Here is a 25,501-nt window from a genome sequence, read left to right on the forward strand (position 1 = left end):
GGGAAGAGTTTTGCTTCATCTAGCGGTCTGACAGTACACCAGAGAACACACACAGGAGTGAGACCTTTAGGAAGATGAAAGTTCTAGAAGCTCGTGGGGAAAAATATATTCGTGTTTTTCTTGTTTTTAATTGTTGACAGCCAGTAGACACCATGTTTATATTTGTGAAGGTGAAGCATTGTAGTTGATTATAATGTGAAATGGAAGTTGTTTCTGTTGGTGGTGAGCAAACTAGTCCATCAAAAATATAGGATATATTTGTTGTCTTAAGGGGGAAGGTGTTACAGGTTACTAGCTCGTTAGCACGTCTAGCTCGTTAGCACGTCCAGCTCGTTAGCCCGTCTAGCTCGTTAGCACGTCTAGCTCGTTAGCGCGTCTAGCTCGTTAGCACGTCCAGCTCGTTAGCCCGTCTAGCTCGTTAGCCCGTCTAGCTCGTTAGCCCGTCTAGCCCGTTAGCCCGTCTAGCTCGTTAACACGTCTAGCTCGTTAGCACGTCTAGCTCGTTAGCCCGTCTAGCTCGTTAGCACGTCGTCTAGCTCGTTAGCACGTCTAGCTCGTTAGCACGTAGGACGCACTGATTGGTGTCACCTCGTTAGTCAGTATGTGTTACACCTGTGCTGGCTTGTCCATCTCGTTAGTGGGAAGGTGTTTCACCTGAGCTGGTCCGGTTTTTAGTTGTGGTTGTTGTCAGTGACACTTTGTTAGTTCCCTCTTCTATGTATTTCTGGTTTTCTTGTTTTCTTGATGGGGAAGGTAGCAACAAACAAGCAAAATATTATGGGTTGGATATTGCATCCTATTGTTAATATTTTAATCAATGGTGTTCATTAGTCTTTCAGTTGTTAGTCTTCTGTTTGTTGTGATTTTCATTAGAATGCTCAGTAGTCTTTAAGTTATTGTGTTTTTATCCTCTTGTGTTTGAATACTAAATATTTTTTTTTCTTTTTTTTTCTGTGATGCCATTGTGTTGCATCCATGTCTGAATTGTGCTATATAAATAAAGCTTGATTTGATTTGAACATATTGTAAAATAAATGAACCCAATGACTAACCAATCAACAGATATGTACAAAAGCAACACGTATCTTGGTATGAAAAAGAGTATAAATTCAGTATTTCTCCCACTATGTCAAAATAGTGCATGTTATGTACATTTAGTATCACTTTTCAACCAACCCAGTGCATTTGTTGAAGATAAATGTTTAATTCAACAATACGTCAAAGGATTCAACTACTGCAAACCGAAACAAACAAATGGATCAACCAGATCAATCCCACTTTTCCAGCCTGCTGAAGGCGTGGTGGAGTGGTAAACACCACCCCCGGCTCTACCAGGGGCTTGAGGTGGTCTCCCACAGCTCTGATTATGTCATGTTCTGTGGCCTTGCTGTTCCATTTCTTGACTGCCCCTGCAACACAGAAACACATTTAGTCATATTATATAAAACACTCAAAGTAATGGATATGGAGCATCTATGGCCTCAGTTACACCTGGCACCTAAATGTGACTTCTGTCATCCAATCACTCCAAGCTGCATTAGGTTCAGATCTACCAGGATGGGCCTTTGACATAGTCTGGATGCAGTCAGGCCACCGAATATGCATAAGCAATGTAAAGAGATGGGGTGAATGAGGGGAAAAGTACATTTGACACAAATTACCTTCATAATATCAAAGAACAAATGTGTGCCTGAGGGGAAATTAACTTTCATACAGCCAAAAGGGGTGAGAAATTACACCAATACCAGTGGACAATTTGCACTAATGTAGATAAACATAGATGGAACATATTCCCTTTTGCTGATGTGATGAACCGCTAAGGGGACATAAATATTTACCATCTGAACCATGTGTGACCTCTCACCACTCTGGCTGTAGAAGTGTTCTTCCTAACCAGTCCCTCAACAGCTCTCTGACTGAGCTCCACCCTCACTGGGTCTTCAGAGGAGAGGAAGGCTGAGGAGGGATGGAAGGATGAATGGATCAGTCAGTCAATAAAGTGTAGAGCTGCTGTCTATGCTGTCTGACAAAATCACTGTTTTAGTAGTTCATTAAAGTAAATAAGGCTTTATGACTGCTGAATACCAACTATCAATCACTTAGATCATGTATTTTCAGGTAGAGATACATCCTTGGGACGTCCCTAGCCCGTTGAAGTTGACATTTAAAATGGTTAAGGTTAGGGTTTAGGGTAGGGATGTACCAAGGATCCCAGATAGCATTGACCATTGTGCATTCTTCTATCTCTTTTACATAGCAGGTGATGGGTTCTGACTTCTGAACTTGAAAATATTAAATATCCTTATTTATGTGAAATTGAATGAAACAATAATGTATGTTGATGCTAATATGATGTACAATATTCCATGATGTTTCTATATGATAACAATACAGTAATATATTTAATATGATGTACAATATTCCATGATGTTTCTATATGATAACAATACAGTAATATATTTAATATGATGTACAATATTCCATGATGTTTCTATATGATAACAATACAGTAATATATTTAATATGATGTACAATATTCCATGATGTTTCTATATGATAACAATACAGTAATATATTTAATATAATGTACAATATTCCATGATGTTACTATATGATAACAATACAGTAATATATTTAATATGACATATACATATACTATTTTTTAACAGTTTCACTAATTCATTTTAATTAACTTAATCATTATGATTCAACGTCTCATCTCATACTGTATTGGAGCAGCAGCAGCTGACTGCCCTGTTCAACATCAGTTCACCATCTCACCTCATACTGTATTGGAGCAGCAGCAGCTGACTGCCCAGTTCAACATCAGTTCACCGTCTCACCTCATACTGTATTGGAGCAGCAGCAGCTGACTGCCCAGTTCAACATCAGTTCACAGTCTCACCACATACTGTATTGGAGCAGCAGCAGCTGACTGCCCAGTTCAACATCAGTTCACCGTCTCACCTCATACTGTATTGGAGCAGCAGCAGCTGACAGCCCGGTTCAACATCAGTTCACCGTCTCACCTCATACTGTATTGGAGCAGCAGCAGCTGACTGCCCGGTTCAACACCAGTTCACCGTCTCACCTCATACTGTATTGGAGCAACAGCAGCTGACTGCCCAGTTCAACATCAGTTCACCGTCTCACCTCATACTGTATTGGAGCAGCAGCAGCTGACTGCCCAGTTCAACATCAGTTCACCGTCTCACCTCATACTGTATTGGAGCAGCAGCAGCTGACTTGATCGTTAATGCTAATCATCATGTTTGAATCTGAGAGTAAATAGAGCCGACTACACTCTAAAAATGAAGGGTTCAACTGGAGTTGTTCTCAGATCCCCTAAGAACCGTAGGGTTCTTGGTCAATGAAAAACAGCCCCAAAAGGTTCTTCAAAGAACTTGTTAGAAGGTGGGTTCATCGAGGAACCTCCGTTGTTGCTGGACTTCTTCCGGGAACTTCGCAATTACAACTGAAAACGATGGTGACAAGTTTGGATGCGACAACAGTTAAAAAGGTTAAGTTGGTTTGATGTTTGGCTCTGAATATGTCTCGAAATAATTTATTATAATAATATAACATACTAATAATGAATAACGAAGACAATGCTGGTTTTCTGTGAATATCTTCCATAACGTTACTATAGTTAATGAACGTAAATATTAGAAAGCCGGGTTTGACCGTCGGCGTTGTATGAGCTACAGTACAGTACCGTTAGCTAGCTAGCTAACGTTATGTCCTAACTAGGCACAACTAGGTTTGGATTATTTCCTCAACTATATTCTTTCCCATATATTGTATATCGTTTCCATAAAGACAATATGGCTTTACACTCATTAATGTAAGTTTACAATCTAGAGCAGTTCTCACTTTTGTGATAATGAACTAGCCAACGTTAGCTTCGTTAACTAACTAACTAACTAACTAACTAAGGACGGTGACCTGTCCTGCTTCTCATCTCATCTACCCCCCCCCCCCCCCCCCCCCCCCAAACAATTGTTTTATTTCAATCGTAGTACCTGGACGTTTTATAGTTACATCGTTAGGGTAACATAACCTAAAGTGGACACACTCCCATCAGTTTCTGAGACAACTGGCCAGACTTTGTAGACTGTTTAATAATGCTTAACCCTCATCTTTATCAAATGATCCATTAAAGATACCAACTCAAAACCTACGTTCGTCTACATATGGGTTGTTTAAATGGTATCTAATTATATTCCCAGTATTACTTTATCAAACCTCTAGTAATCGATTATACACACATACAATTCATCATATGTTCATATAATCACAGAATCCATATAAAACGTAAGAAATTCTCAGGTAGTCACAACAACCATTACATTTGCTTTTTCAAGGACTCTCCACAGCTACGAAGCAGCTCTCCAAACATACTCCCAGCAGAACAAAAAAATAAACTTTGGTTTCATCTGATTAACGGAACCAAAAAAACATGTTTGTTTCCCGGACAATTTTACATTTACGTCATTTAGCAGATGCTCTTATCCACAATGGACAATGACCATGGGATCCTCAACGGTTCTCTAACCTCCCAGAGACCACGGCAAAATCAAGCCTCCCAGGAACTATAGACCTTCCGCTGCTTTCTAAAATATCATCCCACTTATTATCCACATTTCAATCATCTGATTCAGCATATTTCTAAATGTTACTATCCAAACGACAGATTAAGACTCATTTCCACAGTCACACAACTCTCATATCACAGTCACAACGCTCATATCACAGTCACACAACTCTCATATCACAATCACAACTCTCATATCACAGTCACAACTCTCATATCACAGTCACACAACTCTCATATCACAGTCACACAACTCTCATATCACAGTCACACAACTCCCATATCACAGTCACACAACTCTCCTATCACAGTCACACAACTCTCATATCACAGTCACACAATGCTATTCTCAAACATACCTAATCAATTAGTTGTTTTTCAACAATATTTTAAACTGCAGGAACATTTTCACATTTCTATTTCATGGTTAGTTCCTAGGATAATGTAACTCATACATTTACATCTTTCAATACTTCTAAAATGGTGTCCAGGTTTAAAACAATTACAGGGGCACCTTACTATCTTATACTCTATAATAAATGGTCTTAACTAGTAAACACAGATTCTACTGTTCATCCAGATAGCTGACTGGGCCCTGTTTACACCTCCACACATGAATGCACACTTAGAGCCTCCTGACTGGGCCCTGTTTACACCTCAACACAGGAATGCACACTCAGAGCCTCCTGACTGGGCCCTGTTTACACCTCCAAGGTGCCCCCTTCACACAGGAAAACACACTCAGAGCCTACGAGGCTTTTCTAAAAACTCCACTTTGCGTGTTTCGCTCACCTCTTTCTTTTAAAAACTATGTTTGAGAAGTGGTATCCACTCGGCTCGCTGCCTCTCAGGTCAAAAGTGGGTCCGTTTGCTCTGTTCCTGAAGTGTGGTCTCCCTGAGATCCCAAGTTTGAGGGATCCCTCGTGCACGATTTACCCAGGTCGTCAGGAGCGGACACCAAGTCAAGATTCACATCCCCATCGTCAAATGTGGTGATTAATTTTTTATAATATCAATTGAGGAGACAAACTTATCACACAAGTCTGAGTTAATCTTAAACTAAATCTTTATTCACTTATTAATAAGGGAGCAAGTCAATACAATGCATAAATACAGGGTGAATCAATTGAGTGCTCTACGATAATGATGGCTGGTGGACCCACGGGACAAAAGTACAAAGGTCTTTTATAGCCCTTTCAACCTACATGACGAACAATAGATGTATAGAACGGGTCACAAGGTTAAGATTTGTATGAAAGATACTTATAATTCTCAGCAGAGAGTATCTGCTGTAAAAACAGTACTCTTTGTGTAGAGACCAGGGTCTGGCCCTGGGGTCATCTCTCCCTGGTACCATATAGAACAGAAACATTAACTCATACTCTGGAATGCAGTCTCTTTAGGTTTTATCACCCAAAAGACATTGTAAATCTCCTGTCAGTGTTTTCTCCCAGAGGCCCATCCTCAGTAGAACACACAGACACAATAGTTATAAGAACCCTCTATTCTGTTGCATAAAACAACCATTTGATGCAATACAAGTATAATATCATAATCTTGCAATTTTGCTCTCACAGTGTCCACTGAAAGTTGACTAGTAACAACAACTGGGAGCTAAAAGTCACCCACCATGAGACCCACTAAATCTGCCCAAGAAGAGGCAAACAAAAGAAAAACCCACACCAAACTGAAAGACAGGAAGCAAACCAAAAAGGTGGAGCAACTAAAGGTGTTGACTCTCCACATGTATCAAGACAACTGGAGCACTGGGCCAGACACTCTTAAATAGAACCTGGACCAGCTCAGGTGAAACACCTTCCCACTAACGAGATGGACAAGCCAGCACAGGTGTAACACATACTGACTAACGAGGTGACACCAATCAGTGCGTCCTACGTGCTAACGAGCTGTACGTGCTAACGAGCTATACGTGCTAACGAGCTATACGTGCGCAAGTCCAACCTCAAAACATAAATGGAAAAATTATACTGCGTCCATGTGAATAGACTGCAAGTACGTTGAAATGAAGTTGTTTTCAAGTCATTGAAAAAAACAACCCGAAAATACATATTTTTAACTTTCAACTAAAACCGAACGTATATTGGACTTCGAGCATAGTCTTCTTTTCAATTACATGTTGCTAGGTGGGATATTTAATTGATATCATGAAACAACTCCTTCATGTATGTATTTTCTGATGGTTGATCAGAGATCTTTTATCGGAGAATCTCTTGTCACATTGATCACAGCTATAAAGTTTCTCCCCTGTGTGTGTTCTCTGGTGTATAGTCAGATAGCCAGATGTACTAAAACTCTTCCCACATTGATTACAGCTAAAAGGTTTCTCTCCTGTGTGTCTTCTCTGGTGCACTGTCAGGTGGCCAGATTGACCAAAACTCTTCCCACATTGACCACAGCTATAACATTTCTCTCCTGTGTGTGTTCTCTGGTGCACTGTCAAATGGACAGATTGACCAAAACTCTTCCCACATTGACCACAGCTATAAGATTTCTCTCCTGTGTGTGTCCTCTGGTGTACAATTAGATGGCTAGATGTATTACAATTCTTCCCACATTGATCACAGATAAAATATTTCTCTCCTGTGTGTGTTCTCTGGTGTACAATTAGATGGCTAGATGTAGTACAACTCTTCCCACATTGATAACAGCTGTAAGGTTTCTCTCCTGTGTGTATTCTCTGGTGCACTATCAAGGAGTTTGACACAGTAAATTTCTTCCCACATTGATCACAGCCAAAAGGTTTCTCTCCTGTGTGAATTCTCAGGTGTACTTTCAGTGCATCTGCTCTTGAGTAACTCTTCCCACAATCAAAACAGTGGTGAGCTTTCCCTCCTGTGTGTACTTGCTGGTGTATTTTAAGTTCTGACGACAATTTGCAGTAAGATTTCTTCCCTGTGGGTCTCTGCTGGTGTTTCTTGAGGTGTTCTGATGTGGAGAGACTCTTCTCTGCCTCGTCAGCATCATGAGGTTGTTGAGGCTCCCCAGAGGATCCACGATAGTCACGTCTCTCTCCTGTGTGAACAACAAAGTTAAACAGATGGTTAAAGGCCCACAACAGCAGAAATCCACTGTTTATTTGAGGTAAAAGGTGATGCCCAGAGCATACCCATGAAGTTGTACAACAATTGACGTCTGTTAAATGATTTGACAATTAAGACAGTCAAGTTAGCAACAAGTAATTTTGTCTTGTTTTCACATTAGTGGTAGCTAGAAATAAGTTAATAAAGTTGTTGACATCCTAAGTAGTGTGCCAGACGACTTTTGGTCTCCAATATAGGCCCCTTTCTGTGTTCAATAAAATCGGGGCATGAGGGCAATGTGCACACAATTTGATTGCAGAAACACCTCCCTGCTAATGAGGAAACCGCTAGTTATGGATGTAGTATATCTGGTAATGAGGAAACCACTAGTTATGGATGTAGTATATCTGCTAATGAGGAAACCACTAGTTATGGATGTAGTATATCTGGTAATGAGGGAATCACTAGTTATGGATGTAGCATATCTGGTAATGAGGAAACCACTAGTTATGGATGTAGTATATCTGGTAATGAGGAAACCACTAGTTATGGATGTAGTATATCTGGTAATGAGGAAACCACTAGTTATGGATGTAGTATATCTGGTAATGAGGAAACCACTAGTTATGGATGTAGTATATCTGGTAATGAGGAAACCACTAGTTATGGATGTAGTATATCTGGTAATGAGGAAACCACTAGTTATGGATGTAGTATATCTGGTAATGAGGAAACCACTAGTTATGGATGTAGTATATCTGCTAATGAGGAAACCACTAGTTATGGATGTAGTATATCTGGTAATGAGGAAACCACTAGTTATGGATGTAGTATTTCTGGTAATGAGGAAACCACTAGTTATGGATGTAGTATATCTGCTAATGAGGAAACCACTAGTTATGGATGTAGTATATCTAGTAATGAGGAAACCACTAGTTATGGATGTAGTATATCTGGTAATGAGGAAACCACTAGTTATGGATGTAGTATATCTGGTAATGAGGAAACCACTAGTTATGGATGTAGTATATCTGGTAATGAGGAAACCACTAGTTATGGATGTAGTATATCTGGTAATGAGGAAACCGCTAGTTATGGATGTAGTATATCTGGTAATGAGGAAACCACTAGTTATGGATGTAGTATATCTGCCTGGAGCAAAAATGGTGAGTGAAGATTTTAGTTTTCCACAAAGTATTCTGAATATTACAGCTCACTATCAGCACAAGATCAGGAGTGCTACTCAAGGAAACTCACATTAAGCTCTGTGTCTATTCACTAATTCACCACCGTGAGGGAAAACTCAGGGGAGTTCTCATAGGCTGACAGCAAAAATAGCCTCCATTTACAGGTTGATTATGAGTGCATTTCACACTACTTTTGGATTATAACTGTAAGACTCGCTTGAATCACCTGCTTAATATGTTTGTGTTATTGTCGCAAATCAACTGATTTATACTTTAAAAAACACTTCAACCAGTAAAATGCTCTATGGCTAGCTTTGCCATCAGCCTGACATTTACATTTTAGTCATTTAGCAGACACTCTTATCCAGAGCGACTTACATTAGTGAATGCATACATTTTATTTCAAGCATTTTTTATTTATTTTTTTGTACTGGCCCCCCGTGGGAATCGAACCCACAACCCTGGCGTTGCACACACCATGCTGGCGTTGCAAACACCATGCTCTACCAACTGAGCCACAGGGAAGGCTATGACAATGAGGGTTTGTACACTAAGTGTTTAACAAATTGGCCCATAACTTCACCAAACAATACCATAGACCTACTGTAGGACCCATAACTTCACCTAACAACAACATAGACCTAGGACTATAAATCATTTAATATTTCAGGTGAAACTAGGAAATTAAAATGTCTTTGTCATGACATTTCATAACCTGATCACCAGATAATTTTGTGAATAATCCCACGAGGCTACTCTGTAATGTGTTGTCATTCTAAATGTCCCGAATAAAGGAAAATAGCTCTGTGTGTTGTACAATAGCCTATCCATCAAGGAACAGTTCTCTACACATTATGAGCTAAGTATCTCTGTGTGCAAACAGACTAACGAGACCCTACTGTAAATCAAGCAGACAATAACGCAGTATAAAAATGAATTTGTTAGGGATGTTGGATCCAACGTGGAGCACCGCATAACTGTCTTTACCAGAGTAATGAATGAAGAAGCACTTTGGTTGTTGTTGCATGTCGTGATGTTTGTCATTCAGAAAATTATTTCCTGGATCAGCTGATGATAGTTGAACATGTGACTGTAACTAAACAGCTACAGTATTAAGAATAACGTGTAATTATTGAAGAACCACATTAATGACAGTATCCATTTGGGTGTTGTCAACAAAGTTAAGATGACTCTCGGTTAGAACCACTGGATTTAGCAAACTCTGAAATGATTTAGGATTTCGGTTCCCATGAAAACTGTTTTCCCAGCATAACATAAGGAGACACTAAATGTTACGTAGTTAGAGAGCATTTCAGAGATCTGAATACAAAAAACTGTCCGACAGCAAGATCCAGTATTTAAGTTGAAGTTCATCATATGACAAGCGTAATGTTATGACTATAACTACTGTTCCCTGAAGGAGGGAAACTAGGTACAACATACTATTAAATCCACACGTTATGAATATAACTACTGTTCCCTGAAGGAGGGAAACTAGGTACAACATACTATTAAATCCACGTTGGATTAACAAGAAGTTTCTTTAACATGGTGTATAATACTTGTATGTTTGAGGAATTTTAATTATGAGATTTCTGTTGTTTGAATTTGGTGCCCTGCAATTTCACTGGCTGACTCTTGGTTGACAAATCCCAGAGAGGTTAACCAAGTTTAATTCTTCCCAAAGGGTCATTACAGCTGTAAGTCAGACAAAACATGTTCTCACCATCACAAGTATATATACCCCACTTTGGACACTCCTATCCAATCATTACATCTCCTGGTTTCGTCAGGAAGAGGGTAACAGGATACTAAACCCTTATTACTCCCTTCAGGGTATCTGACCTGACCTCCTGACCTCAACCCCTCCTTCGCCTAATCCACAGATGTCCATCCGCTCCCCCTAAAGCAATCCTGTGATCTCCTCCTGTCCACCCAGCACATTCCACAGCCACTCTGTCTTTCTACAGATCTCACTCCTTTATATACTCTGCGTCTGATCTATCATGTCTTTAATATGTTCAAAGTTTAGAATCCAACAATAGTCATTAACTTACACTCCCTTTTAGTCGGTCAACTTCGGTACAACATACTATGGGGAAATACAATCATTCCCCATGCCGACCCAAACAGATACTAAATGAAACGGCCCCTGGCAGACCACCCAGACCTTACCCCTCAAGACGCGTCAGTTTTGTCAATTTATTCATTGTCTTTTGTTTGAAACACTCCTGTCAATGTTGAGTAACGACGCACACCTGATTACACATATAGAAGTAGGACTAGTCTACCTGGCCTGTGTGCAAATGTAGGCCTATAACATGATTTTGGGGCTCCAGAGTGGCACAGTGGACACTGCATCTCAGTGCTTGAGGCGTCACTAGACGCCCTGGTTCAAATCCAGGCTGTATCACAACTGGCCTTGATTGGGAGTCCCATAGGGCAGCGCACAATTGGCCCAGCGTCATCCGGGGTAGGCAGTCATTGTAAATAAGAATTTGTTCTTAACTGACTTGCCTAGTTAAATAAAGGTTACATTTAAATAAATAAAAAAAGTGTTTTACGACAAACTGTTTTCTACAAATCCGTCAAGGGAACAACTTTGAGAAGGTTTTAAAACAAAGGTTTCAAACCAATTCATGAATGTAATTGAATCCAGGTATGTTTCGTCTTTAACGTAATGGCATGAAAAAAATTGGCTGAATATTATACAAATGACTTATCAACAGCTCTAATAATTTGCCTCCACAAGAAATCTACACTGGCAGTTCTAGAATACACTATATAGCCTAGAGACTATCATTATGACATCATGGATGAATTCTAGAATATACTTTATACCCTAGAAACCTGGTTAAACTATCATTATGACATCATGGATGAATTCTAGAATATACTATATAGCCTAGAAACCTGGTTAAACTATCATTATGACATCATGGATGAATTCTAGAATATACTATATAGCCTAGAAACCTGGTTAAACTATCATTATGACATCATGGATGAATTCTAGAATATACTATATAGCCTAGAAACCTGCTTAAACTATCATTATGACATCATGGATGGCCAGTCCTTGTATTCATAGTGTAGTGAATTCAGGGGGTTGCCCTGAGCTGAACTCAAACCTGACTGTCAAACCAACACCTAATAACTGTTACGCCAAGATGTTACTGTTACGCCAAGTTTCTGGGCAGCCATTTTGTTGCTGTTTAAAAAAAACACATCAATCAATCAACCAATCTGCAGTTCAAACACTGTCTTGGTAATAAGCTGATGGATGGGTCTGGAGAAATGTAACTAGTCTCAAATGCATAGACAGAGGCTATACAGTGTTGATTTACATTGTTTCTAAACATTGGAGTAAAAAAGCTTATTTGGGGTTCTGATGGGGTACAACAGTTGAACTAAGCTCATGAGGCATGTGTTATATTCTTCAAGAATCAATGGCTATAAATAATTTAAAAGTCCAAAAATGGATGTAGCAATTGCAGATTTCCCCTTTAACACCACACATCAGTTCAACAACTGCAGAGTTTGTGCCTCTGTATTTAAGACAGTACTTACTAGTGTTAATCAGGGAACGGTTTCTCAAAACCATCTTATGGCTGAGTTCACCGTTAGAACCATTGGACGCCTTAAGATGCGTTTGGGAAACCGGGCCCAGATGTCCAGTTTCCTCCTCTTCTTCCACCTCCTTTTTGGATGTGACTTTCACTCTGAACGCGTCTTCCTCTTCTTTAACTGAAACGTCTCTCTCTTCTTCTTTCACTATAACAGCCTCACCCTCTACTTGTTTTTGTATTTCAACAGCCTCCTCTTCCTCCTCCGCTTTGACGAGAGCTTCTTTCTCCGTCCAGCAGGCCTCTTCTTTAGCAGGAGGAGAGTAGCTTAGTGAACTCATGGTCGGAGATGTTAGCTAGCTAGGCTAATGCTAACTTAACCAGCCCGCTAGCTAACAAATAACAACAACACCGTAAATATGAAATTAAATCGGATAACTAACTAGACGACAGAAATCTGAAGAGCTTTATTGGTTCGGCTATTTTGTGTCGCAAGCTACCGAGGTATCTGATTAACTGTTGCTGCTGTTGAAAGAAGCGTTCCGTCCACTAGATTATACGTCACACCAACAGTATTACCTTAAATTCCCAGACCGCCATCTGCTGATTGGAGTGGGTAACGCAGTTAAGTAAAATGTATATTTTAATTTTCAGACAAAAAGTTAAAGTGTAGGAAGCATGAGTTTTTACTCACCAGTGTAACAACACAGTGTTGTTAAAGACTTAGTAACTGAGTTGTAGTCACAATCTGGTTCCCTATAAGGACAAACAGTTATGTTTTAATGTTATTACATATTTATTATATAACATAATATACACTACTGGTCAAAAGTCTTAGAACACCTACTCATTCAAGGGGCTTTCTTTATTTTTACTATTTTCTACATAGTAGATTAAATAATAGTGAAGACATCAAAACTATGAAATAACACATATGGAATCATGTAGTAAGCAAAAAAGTATTAATCAATTCAAAATATATTTTATATTTGAAATTCTTCAAATAGCCACGCTTTGCCTTATTGACAGCTTTTCACACTCTTGGCATTCTCTTAACCAGCTTCACCTGGAATGCTTTTCCAACAGTCTTGAAGGAGTTCCCACATATGCTGAGCACTTGTTGGCTGCTTTTCCTTCACTCTGCGGTCCGATTCAGGGAGCCGTCAGTTGGACTCCTTTCTCAATGTGTCCACCTGACCTGTCAAACAGTAATTAAAGTCATTTGCAATGTCAGGTGGTTTTGGTAATGAATGTCATAATGGGTAAGAATTCAAACATGTCTGCCACTTGTGTTGAATCAAAGTTGTCCATAGATGTTGTCCATCAGCCTTGATTTAGTGATGATAATATCCTTTCTTTTTACCTTGGTCACTAGATGTATTCATTTACAATAACTGGTCTAGCTTGGTCACCAGATGTATTCATTTACAATAACTGGTCTAGCTTGGTCACTAGATGTATTCATTTACAATAACTGGTCTAGCTTGGTCACTTGATATATTAATCTACAATAACTGGTCTAGCTTGGTCACTAGATGTATTCATTTACAATAACTGGTCTAGCTTGGTCACTAGATGTATTAATCTACAATAACTGGTCTAGCTTGGTCACTAGATGTATTCATTTACAATAACTTTGCTCATCAGACAGATCTGTTCGCTACCTTTTTGGTTTCATTACGTTGAACCGTTACATTTCTCAGCTCATCAATCCCTGGGGCATCGTTTGACCTCAGTCTGTTTTCTTTTTGGGGCCTTGCTTATCAACAAAACTCATAAATCATTTCAGAAACACACTCTGTGCCCTTTCAGGATCATTCTCACTACACTCTTCCAGCCATCACACATTCTGAACCTCATCCACAAATGAGTCCTGGCTGAACCTCTTGTAGGGCCTTGGGTAGATTACTTTAGGATCAGCCTTTGGTATATGAGTCCTGACTGAACCTCTTGTAGGGCCTTGGGTAGGTTACTTTAGGATCAGTCTTTGGTATATGAGTCCTGGCTGAACCTCTTGTAGGGTCTTGGGTAGGTTACTTTAGGATCAGCCTTTGGTATATGAGTCCTGGCTGAACCTCTTGTAGGGCCTTGGGTTGGTTACTTTAGGATCAGTCTTTGGTATATGAGTCCTGACTGAACCTCTTGTAGGGCCTTGGGTCGGTTACTTTAGGATCAGCCTTTGGTATATGAGTCCTGGCTGAACTTCTTGTAGGGCCTTGGGTAGATTACTTTAGGATCAGTCTTTGGTATATGAGTCCTGGCTGAACTTCTTGTAGGGCCTTGGGTAGATTACTTTAGGATCAGTCTTTGGTATATGAGTCCTGGCTGACCCCAAAATATATATTTTTTGTGAAGGAATATTGTGAAACACGATCATTCCACTATTAATGCAGATATTACCGAGATTTTCTTAATTTTTTCAAATGAAATTCTAATTGTAGCTCCTTTAACTGAGAGCCAAAATGTATTTGCTATAATGTGTGTCTGAGGACGTAGGACTTGACCTTCGCCTCCCCAACCTGTTGGGGAGTTGCAAAGATGAGACAAGATTGAAATTGAGGAGGAAAAACATGGGTAAAATTATATTTATATTTAAAAAAAAAAAGGATATTAAAAAAAGGTTGCATCCCAACGTGGCAATAAACAGCAGGCAAAGTGACCGTGTCACAATGAACTGTAACGTTTTACCATTGGAACGCGTGATGTAATTATTATTTTCGGATATAAAGACTACGCTGTATCAACAAAAAACGGATTGCAACTTGCAAAACATCCGGGAAGAAAATTACAGACGGAGGCGCAACAAATTCCAACTTTGTTCGACATTTGAAGCTGCACAAAGAACGGTAAGTCGTGGCTAATATAGCCGACAGCTATATAATTTTTTGCTAGTGTAGCATGTAGGCTAACGTAACATTAAATCAATGAGCCTCCACACAGTCAGTCAGTGCGGGAACGTGATCATTGCACCCAAGATTGAGCTACAACTGGCCAGGCTGTTGGTAGTCTAAATCCTGCCTGATGTTACTGCTGTTCCTAAAACCATTGACATACGTTAGCCTACTGTAACCACACACAGAGGGTGTGTGTGTGTGTGTGTGTTAAGGTTGGGCGATTGTGTACAAGCCTACATCGCCCGATTGCGCCCCATAGCTCGTCTTGACTTGGGACTTGAGTGCTGAGACTTGAGACTTACTTGTGACTTGTAAAACAATGACTTGGTCCCACCTCTGGTATATACTGTATTCTATCCTATTCTACTGTATCTTAGTCTATGCCGCTCTGAAATCACTCATCCAAATATTTATATATTCTTAATTTCATTCCGTTAGATTGTGTGTATTGTTAGATATTACTTGTTAGATATTACTGGACTGTAGGAGCTAGAAACACAAGCATTTTGCTACACCCACAATAACATCTGCTAAACAAGTGTATGTGACAAATAAAATGTGATTTGATGTATATAGGTCTGGTGTTGGAGATCATTCTACACTCTGTGTTATACTACCCAGGTCTGGTGTTGGAGATCATTCTACACTCTGTGTTCTACTACCCAGGTCTGGTGTTGGAGATCATTCTACACTCTGTGTTCTACTACCCAGGTCTGGTGTTGGAGATCATTCTACACTCTGTGTTCTATTACCCAGGTCTGGTGTTGGAGATCATTCTACACTCTGTGTTCTACTACCCAGGTCTGGTGTTGGAGATCATTCTATACTCTGTGTTCTACTACCCAGGTCTGGTGATGGAGATCATTCCACACTCTGTGTTCTACTACCCAGGTCTGGTGGTGGAGGTCATTCTACACTCTGTGTTCTACTACCCAGGTCTGTTGTGGGAGGTCATTCTACACTCAGTGGATCTCCTGCATGTATTTTATAATGTTTAATCAGACCATTTGAATGAGAGTATCTCTTGTCACATTGATCACAGCTACAAGGTTTCTCTCCTGTGTGTGTTCTCTGGTGTGATTTCAGGCTGTTTGACTGAGTAAAACTCTTCCCACACTGATTACAGCTATAAGGTTTCTCTCCTGTGTGTACTCGCTGGTGTACTACCAGCTGGCTTGATGTAGTAAAACTATCCGCACATACATCACAGCTATATGGCTGATGTCCTGTGTGTGTTCTCTGGTGTGATACCAGGTTGGTTGACAGAGTAAAACCCTTGCCACACTGATCACAGCTATATGGCTGCTCTCCTGTGTGTGTTCTCTGGTGTGATACCAGGCTACTTGACTGAGTAAAACTCTTGCCACACTGATCACAGCTATAAGGCTTCTCTCCTGTGTGTGTTCTCTGGTGTGATACCAGGTGGCTTGACTGAGTAAAACTCTTCCCACATTGATTACAGCTATAAGGTTTCTCTCCTGTGTGTACTCGCTGGTGTTTTTTCAATTCTGATGAAGACTTGAAACGTTTCCCACAGTCAGAGCAGCAGTGAGGTTTCTTTCCTGTGGGTCTCTGGTGTTTCTTGAGGTGTTCTGATCTGGAGAGACTCTTCTCTGCCTCGTCAGCTTCATGATGTTGTTGAGGCTCCCCAGAGGATCCTTGATAGTCCCGTCTCTCTCCTGTATGAACGTCAAAGTCAGATAGTCAATGTAGTGAATATTTAAATGTTTTTACAAACTTTGACAAATGTCTTGTTTTAGTTTGATTTTGGTCCACCAGCCACTGTAACAGGCAGATGATAGAATATACCAGCAACTGTAGCAGGCAGATGATAGAATATACCAGCCACTGTAGCAGGCTGATGATAGAATATACCAGCCACTGTAGCAGGCAGATGATAGAATATACCAGCCACTGTAGCAGGCAGATTATATAATATACCAGCCACTGTAACAGGCAGATGATAGAATATACCAGCCACTGTAGCAGGCAGATGATAGAATATACCAGCCACTGTAACAGGTAGATGATAGAATATACCAGCCACTGTAGCAGGCAGATGACAGAATATACCAGCCACTGTAGCAGGCAGATGATAGAATATACCAGCCACTGTAACAGGCAGATGATAGAATATACCAGCCACTGTAACAGACAGATGATAGAATATACCAGCCACTGTAACAGGCAGATGATAGAATATACCAGCCACTGTAGCAGGCAGATGATAGAATATACCAGCCACTGTAGCAGGCAGATGATAGAATATACCAGCCACTGTAACAGGCAGATGATAGAATATACCAGCCACTGTAGCAGGCAGATGATAGAATATACCAGCCACTGATTTTTTACCAGCCCAAATATTTTTTGGCCATGACTGATCACACCAAAAATCCCAACAACAAGAAACTAATGAGCAGCTTGGCAATGTTTGTAACACAAGGAATGTAAGTAAGAAGTAATGTGGTATATTGCTCAATGTAATTACATTTTTGTGACAAGAGTCTTTTAACCAATGTGTTAAAATAATTCATTTAGATACAATAGTAATGATGAACATGAAGAATCACCAAAGTGCCTCCATAACACATCACTACACACCACACTGTCCTGCCAGATAAACTGCTGATCACTACACACCACACTGTCCTGCCAGATAAACTGCTGATCACTACACACCACACTGTCCTGCCAGATAAACTGCTGATCACTACACACCACACTGTCCTGCCAGATAAACTGCTGATCACTACACACCACACTGTCCTGCCAGATAAACTGCTGATCACTACACACCACACTGTCCTGCCAGATAAACTGCTGATCACTACACACCACACTGTCCTGCCAGATAAACTGCTGATCACTACACACTACACTGTCCTGCCAGATAAACTGCTGATCACTACACACCACACTGTCCTGCCAGATAAACTGCTGATCACTACACACCACACTGTCCTGCCAGATAAACTGCTGATCACTACACACCACACTGTCCTGCCAGATAAACTGCTGATCACTACACACCACACTGTCCTGCCAGATAAACTGCTGATCACTACACACCACACTGTCCTGCCAGATAAACTGCTGATCACTACACACCACACTGTCCTGCCAGATAAACTGCTGCCTTATTATTATAGTTCAGGGCTCTACGCTGATAAGTGTTCCTAAGTTTATATACTGAACAAAAATATAAACGCAACATGGAAAGTGTTGGTCCCATGTTTCATGCGGGATCGTCTGAGGGAGGGGGGTGCGGAGGTGTATTTCTGTCTGTAATGAAGCCCTTTTGTGTGGAAAACTCATTCTGTTTGGCTGGGTCTTGTGCCCCAATTGACTTTTATGAACTGTAACTCAGTAAAATCTTTGAAATTGTTGCATGTTAAAATGTATGGAAAACAAAACCACTGCTGCTTTAAAACCACGTATGTGTTCATCAGTTCAACAACTGCAGGGTTTGTGCCCCGTTATTAAATATTAGTATTTACTGGTGTTAATCTGACCTTTTGCCTCCTCCTCCTCCTCTCCTTCCTCTTTCACTCCATAAACTACATCCTCCTCTTTCTCTTCCTCCTCTTCTTTTACTGTAACATCCTCCTCCTCTTTCACTCTGAACGCGTCTTCCTCTTCTTTCACTGAAACGTCTTTCTCTTCTTCTTTCACGGTAACAGCCTCACCCTCTACTTGTTTTTGTATTGTAACAGCCTCCTCTTCCTCCTCCTCTTTCACTAGAGCTTCTTTCTCCGTCCAGCAGACCTCATCTTCTTTAGCAGGATGAGAGTAACTTAGTGAACTCATGGTCGGGGATGTTAGCTAGCTAGCATTAGCGACTAGCCTAGTTCTAAGGTAACTTAGCAAACCAGCTAGCTGACAAACAACGTAAATATATAATTAAATGGGCCAACAAGTACATACAACAGAAGTGTGTTTAATACACAGCGACTAATATACACCAAACCAGTGTAAAGAGCGTGAATGTTGTAGCTATGTTTGCTAGAAAGCTACCGAGGTGTCTGACTAGCTGTTGTTGTTGAAGGAGCGTCCCGTCCACTAGATTATACGTCACACTGGCAGCATCGCCTGAACCTAAAAGACGCACATCGCCATCTGCTGACTGGAGGGCAACGCAGTTGAGGAACCAAACGTTTATTTTTAATTTATCTCATAAAGTTTAATATTATATTAATTCGTTCAAAGAGAAGCATGTGTTGATTGATTCGTGTTTAATGAGTGAGAATTTAAAACAAACTTTACACTCACTACATATTTTCATTGAACCATACTTCTGACATGGATCATTTTGACCCCAGAGGCATATCTTTTATCATAGCCAAAATGTGGTTTATTCAATTCTTCCAATTTTTCATGACTTTGTCAATCAACTGGTTGTTAATACATCTAAATCATGGTTTAGTGTTTCTGTATCAATATGGACTTTTAACAAATTCAAATCCTTTGGAGTCATTTTGACCCCAGCCAAAAGCACCTTTGATAAATAGGATATTTATTTCAAATCAAAATCACATTTTATTGGTCACATACGTGTTTAGCAGATATTATTGCGGGTGTAGTGAAATGCTTGTGTTTCTAGCTCCGACAGTGCAGTAATATCTAACAAGCGTTGTCTAACAATTTCACAACATATACCCAAAACACACAAATCTAAGTATTTGAAATAGGTTTCTCTGTAGTCATGATTCATCCCACCAGAGGGTGGAGGGGCACCTGTACTTACTAATGTATTTACTTAAGTATTCAGACCCTTTGCTATGAGACTTGAGATTGAGCTCAGATGCATGCTGATTCCACTAATCATCCTTGAGATGTTTCTACAACTTGATTGGAGTCCACCTGTGGTAAATTCAATTGATTGGACATGATTTGGAAAGGCACACACCTGTCTATAAAAGGACCCACAGTTCACAGTGCATGTCAGAGCAAAAACTAAGCCATGAGGTCAAAGGAATTGTCTGTAGAGCGCTGCGCCAGGATTGTGTCAAGGCACAGATCTGGGGAAAGGTACCAAAAAATGTCTGCAGCATTGAAGGTCCCCAAGAACACAGTGGCCTCCATTATTCTTAAATGGAAGAAGTTTGGAACCATCAAGACTCTTCCTAGAGCTGGCCGCCCAGCCAAACTGAGCAATCAGGGGAAAAGGGCCTTGGTCAGGGAGGTGACCAAGAATCCGATGGTCACTCTGACAGAGCTCCAGAGTTCCTCTGTGGAGATGGGAGAACCTTCCAGAAGGACAACAATCTCTGCAGCACTCCACCAATCAGGCCTTTATGGTAGAGAGGCTAGATGGAAGCCACTCCTCAGTAAAAGGCACATGACAGCTAAAAGGCACCTAAAGACTCTCAGTCCATGAAAAACAAGATTCTCTGGTCTGATTAAACCAAGCTTGAACTCTTTGGCCTGAATGCCAAGTGTCACGTCTGGAGGAAAATTGGCACCATCCCTACGGTGAAGCATGGTGGTGGCAAAACACTGTGGAGATGTTTCTCAGCAGCAGCGCAAATTGTCCCCTGATATTGGTGTAATTTATCACCCATTTTGTCTGTATGAAAGTTAATTTCCCCTCAGGCACACACATTAGTTCTTTGCTATTATGAAGGTAATTTGTGTAGTATGTACTTTTCCCCACTACTCTTTTCATTGCTTATGCATATTCAGTGGCCTGACTGCATCCAGACTATGTCAAAGGCCCATCCTGGTAGATTTGAACCTAATGCAGCTTGGAGTGATCGGATGACAGAAGTCACATTTATGTGCCAGGTGTAACTGAGACCCTAGATGCTCCATATCTATTACTTTGAGTGTTTTATAGAATATGACTAAATGTGATTGTATTGCAGGGGAATTTATCATTTTCAACAAATGTACTGGGTTCGTTGAAAAGTGATACTAAACCTACATACCATGCACTATTTTGACATAGTGGAAGACAAATTGAAACTATACTGTTTTTAATACTAAGATGGATGAAGCTATGTGTTGCTTTTGCACAGATTTGTTCATTGGTTTTGTAAGTGTCTGTTGATTAATCAGTCATTGGGTTCATTTATTTTACAATATGTTCAAATCAAGCTTCATACAGCACATTTCAGACATGGATGCAACACAATGGCTTCACAGAACGAAACAAAAACATCGAAAATAAACATTTACTACACAAACATAAGAGGATAAAAAACAATAACTGAAAGACTAATGAGCATTCTAATTCATTTGAAGGAAATGCAATTGATTAAAATATGAACAATTGGATGCAATATCCAAACCAAAATATAAGCTTGTTCTACTACATTGTTTGTTGTTATGTTTCCCAGCAAGAAAAATCTAAAATGTTGCTCAAACAGAAGAGGAACTGACAACAACCACAACTAAACAGGTGGGGGTTTTAGGAGGGGTTCTGAAAGACACAAAAGAAAAACCCACAACAAACTTAAAGACAGGAAGAAAACCAAAAAGGTGGAACAACTAAAGGTGTTGACTCTCCACATCAATCAAGACAACTGGAGCACTGGGCCAGACACTCTTAAATAGAACCTGGACCAGCTCAGGTGAAACACCTTCCCACTAACGAGATGGACAAGCCAGCACAGGTGTAACACATACTGACTAACGAGGTGACACCAATCAGTGCGTCCTACGTGCTAACGAGCTAGACGTGCTAAAGTCCAACCTCAAAACATAAATAAAATATCCTATATTTTTGTTGGACAAGTTTGCTCACCATCAACAGAAAACAACTTCCATTTCACATTATAATCATCTACAAAGCTTCACCTTCACCAATATAAACACATAAAAAACACATTTCTAAATACATATATTTTTCTATAATCTTAATTTTAAAAAAGTCACTAGCTTCTAGAACTCTGGTCCCCTTGGAACGAGCCCAAACAAAACTCATCTCCAATACGGAAAAACGTGCAGTCAAAATAAATTGTGATCCATGGCAACTCACTGGCTAAACACAAAGATTTTTTACTGCCCACCCTTGAGACAATCAGAAACCAAGTTGTCCTTACCACAGACATGTCTGATTTCAAGAGGAAACTCCTGCAATATCCGTAGTAACTTTCCACCTCACTGCGGAGCTTCTCTCTCTTTTCAGGGTTCACTAGATAGGCATGTTGTTGGATCAGGGCCCAGTCCCCAATGTCATGCTCTAGTACATTTGGGTTGGCACATCTGAGAATGAACCCTGATATTCTAAAAGCAGGGCAACAACGTCAATATTATTGTACCAAAAAAATGGTCAGTTGGTTGCATTAATAATTTTCATGACTAAATGTTACATGAAATGTAAATATGAAATATTTGATTGCATGCCTTATTTTCAACGTCTTTTCAATTACATTTTGCTAGGTGGGATATCCCCAATGTCAAAACACAGTTTTAACGTTCCCAAATCAAAAACCAATATGCAGAAACAGTTTGGGATGAATTGAAAACATAAACATAAAATGTGCTATATACACAAACATCTGCCACAATAATCATATTACTTGTATTTTTTTAAACAAGCACCTTATAAACTGCACATGCACCAGAAATGCTCTAGTTTTGACAAGTAGCAATAAATCACTGATATCGATTAGGGGGGAAATCAGGTTGTACGTGCTGTTGAAACTAACACAACTAAACAAAGCACATGGAAATGGGAGATATCTGTTACCTCACTGATTAGAGGACAACCTGCAGAAGACAGGCAGCTACATTTTGGAGTGATACATTTAAATGTAGGGGTCGCTAAACAAAGGAACGCAACACTTATTTGTCATCACTCATCAATATCATGCTAAAATCATTTGTGAGAGGAGGGAATAATGTGTACATCACTGGTTAGAGGACAACTTGTGGTAAAAAGCTAGCTACATTTTGAAGTGTTGCATTTTGATTCCAGTGGGTCACCAACGTGGTAAGTGTAACGCAAGTCTTTTTTTGTTAGTCACTTTTTGTTAAATCACATAAATAGTACTCTCATAAATAGTACTCTTTCATTTCAGAGCCTGGATTTTCCCCCTGAGGCTAATATCCATATCATGTTTAAATCAATAGAACAGGGGACAAACGTTAAGGGTTCTACATTGTGACATCATTAAAATACTCCTACTACAATGTTAAAACATTCTACATTGTGACATTAATTCATTGATATCATGAAACAACTCCATGTATTTTCTAAAATTTGACCAGAGATCTTTAATCAGATTATCTCTGGTCACAGCTAAGAGATTTCTCTCCTGTGTGTGTTCTCTGGTGTCGTACCAGGCTGTTTGACTGAGTAAAACTCTTCCCACATTGATAACAGCTATAAGATTTCTCTCCTGTGTGTGTTCTCTGGTGTAAAGTCAGACTGATACATGTAACAAAACTCTTCCCACATTGACCACAGCTATAAGATTTATCTCCTGTGTGTGTTCTCTGGTGTAAAGTCAGAGAGCCAGATTGAACAAAACTCTTCCCACATTGATCACAGCTATAAGGTTTCTCTCCTGTGTGTATTCTCTGGTGTAAACTCAGAGAGCTGGATGTAGTAAAACTCTTCCCACATTGATCACAGCTATAAGGTTTCTCTCCTGTGTGTGTTCTCTGGTGTGATATCAGGTTGGTTGACTGAGTAAAAGTCTTCCCACATTGACCACAGCTATAAGGTTTATCTCCTGTGTGTGTTCTCTGGTGAATAGTCAGCGAGCTAGATGTAACAAAACTCTTCCCACATTGACTACAGCTATAAGGTTTATCTCCGGTGTGTGTTCTCTGGTGTAAAGTCAGCGAGCCAGATGTAGTAAAACTCTTCCCACATTGATCACAGCTATACGGTTTCTCTCCTGTGTGTGTTCTCTGGTGTAAAGTCAGAGAGCCAGATGTAGTAAAACTCTTCCCACATTGATCACAGCTATAAGGTTTCTCTCCTGTGTGTGTTCTCTGGTGAAAAGTCAGAGAGCCAGATCTAGTAAAACTCTTCCCACATTGATCACAGTTATAAGGTTTCTCTCCTGTGTGTTCTCAGGTGAAAAGTCAGAAAGCCAGATCTAGTAAAACTCCTCCCACATTGATAACAGCTATAAGGTTTCTCTCCTTTGTGGATTCTCTGGTGCACTGTCAGATGGCCAAATTGACCAAAACTCTTCCCACATTGACCACAGCTATAAGGTTTCTCTCCTGTGTGTGTTCTCTGGTGTGATATCAGGCTGGTTGAATGAGTAAAACACTTCCCACATTGATCACAGCTATAAGATTTCTCTCCTGTGTGGATTCTCTGATGAATTTTAATGCTTGATGAGGAGGTGAATCTCTTCCCACAGTCAGAGCAGCAGTGAGTTCTCTTCCCTGTGGATCTCTGCAGGTGTTTCTTGAGGTGTTCTGATCTGGAGAGACTCTTCTCTGCCTCGTCAGAATCATGAGGTTGTTGAGGCTCCCCAGAGGATCCACGATAGTCCCGCCTCTCTCCTGTGTGAACAACAAAGTCAGACAGATGGTTAAAGGCCCACAACAGTGGAAATCCACTGTAAAAGGTGATGCCAACAGCGTTGCCATGATGTTGTACAACAATTGAAGTCTGTAATGAACGTTACAATTATTTGACAATTGTCTTAAAATGAGCAAGAACAGTCATATTTTAGTAGTAACATCGATGATTGTAGGCTAGAAATAAGTTATTCATGTTGTTGAAACTCTAAGCACTGTGCCAGACGACTTTTGGTCTCACATATAGGGCCCTTTCTGTGTTTCCTAAAATTGCGGCACGAGGGAGATGCACATGCAATTTGGTTGTAGAAACTCCTCCCTGCTAATGAGGAAACCGATAGTTATGGATGTACTATATCTGATTAGAGCAAAAATGGTGAGCAAAGTCTTTAGTTTTTCACAATGTATTCTGATGTGAATGGGGGAAAAGTCAGGGAAGTAACCTCCATTTCCAGGAAGATTACATTTACATTTTAGACATTTAGCAGACGCTCTTATCCAGAGCGACTTACAGTAGTGAATGCATACATTTCATTTCATGCATTTTTTAAAATTATTATTTTTATTTTTTGTACTGGCCCCCCGTGGGAATCGAACCCACAACCCTGGCGTTGCACACACCATGCTCTACCAACTGAGCCACGGGGAAGATTATGAGTGCATTTCACACTACTTTGGATTATAATTGTAAGGCTCGCTTGAATGTCCTGCTTAATATAATGTTTGC

The 25,501-nt window shown here is 40.1% G+C and overlaps 1 protein-coding gene and 1 pseudogene across 1 annotated transcript in view; one reads left to right on the forward strand and one right to left on the reverse strand.

The window, feature by feature from the left end:
- The window catches only part of LOC115149648 (tripartite motif-containing protein 16-like), a 1,197,515-nt gene that overhangs the window by 824,287 nt on the left and 347,727 nt on the right, over nt 1-25,501 (forward strand). The gene's annotated exons all lie outside the window — the stretch shown is intronic.
- LOC115149574 (zinc finger protein 180-like) lies at nt 20-24,574 on the reverse strand (annotated as a pseudogene).

The sequence above is a fragment of the Salmo trutta genome, chromosome 15, assembly GCF_901001165.1.
Source record: "Salmo trutta chromosome 15, fSalTru1.1, whole genome shotgun sequence".
Lineage (NCBI taxonomy): Eukaryota > Metazoa > Chordata > Actinopteri > Salmoniformes > Salmonidae > Salmo > Salmo trutta.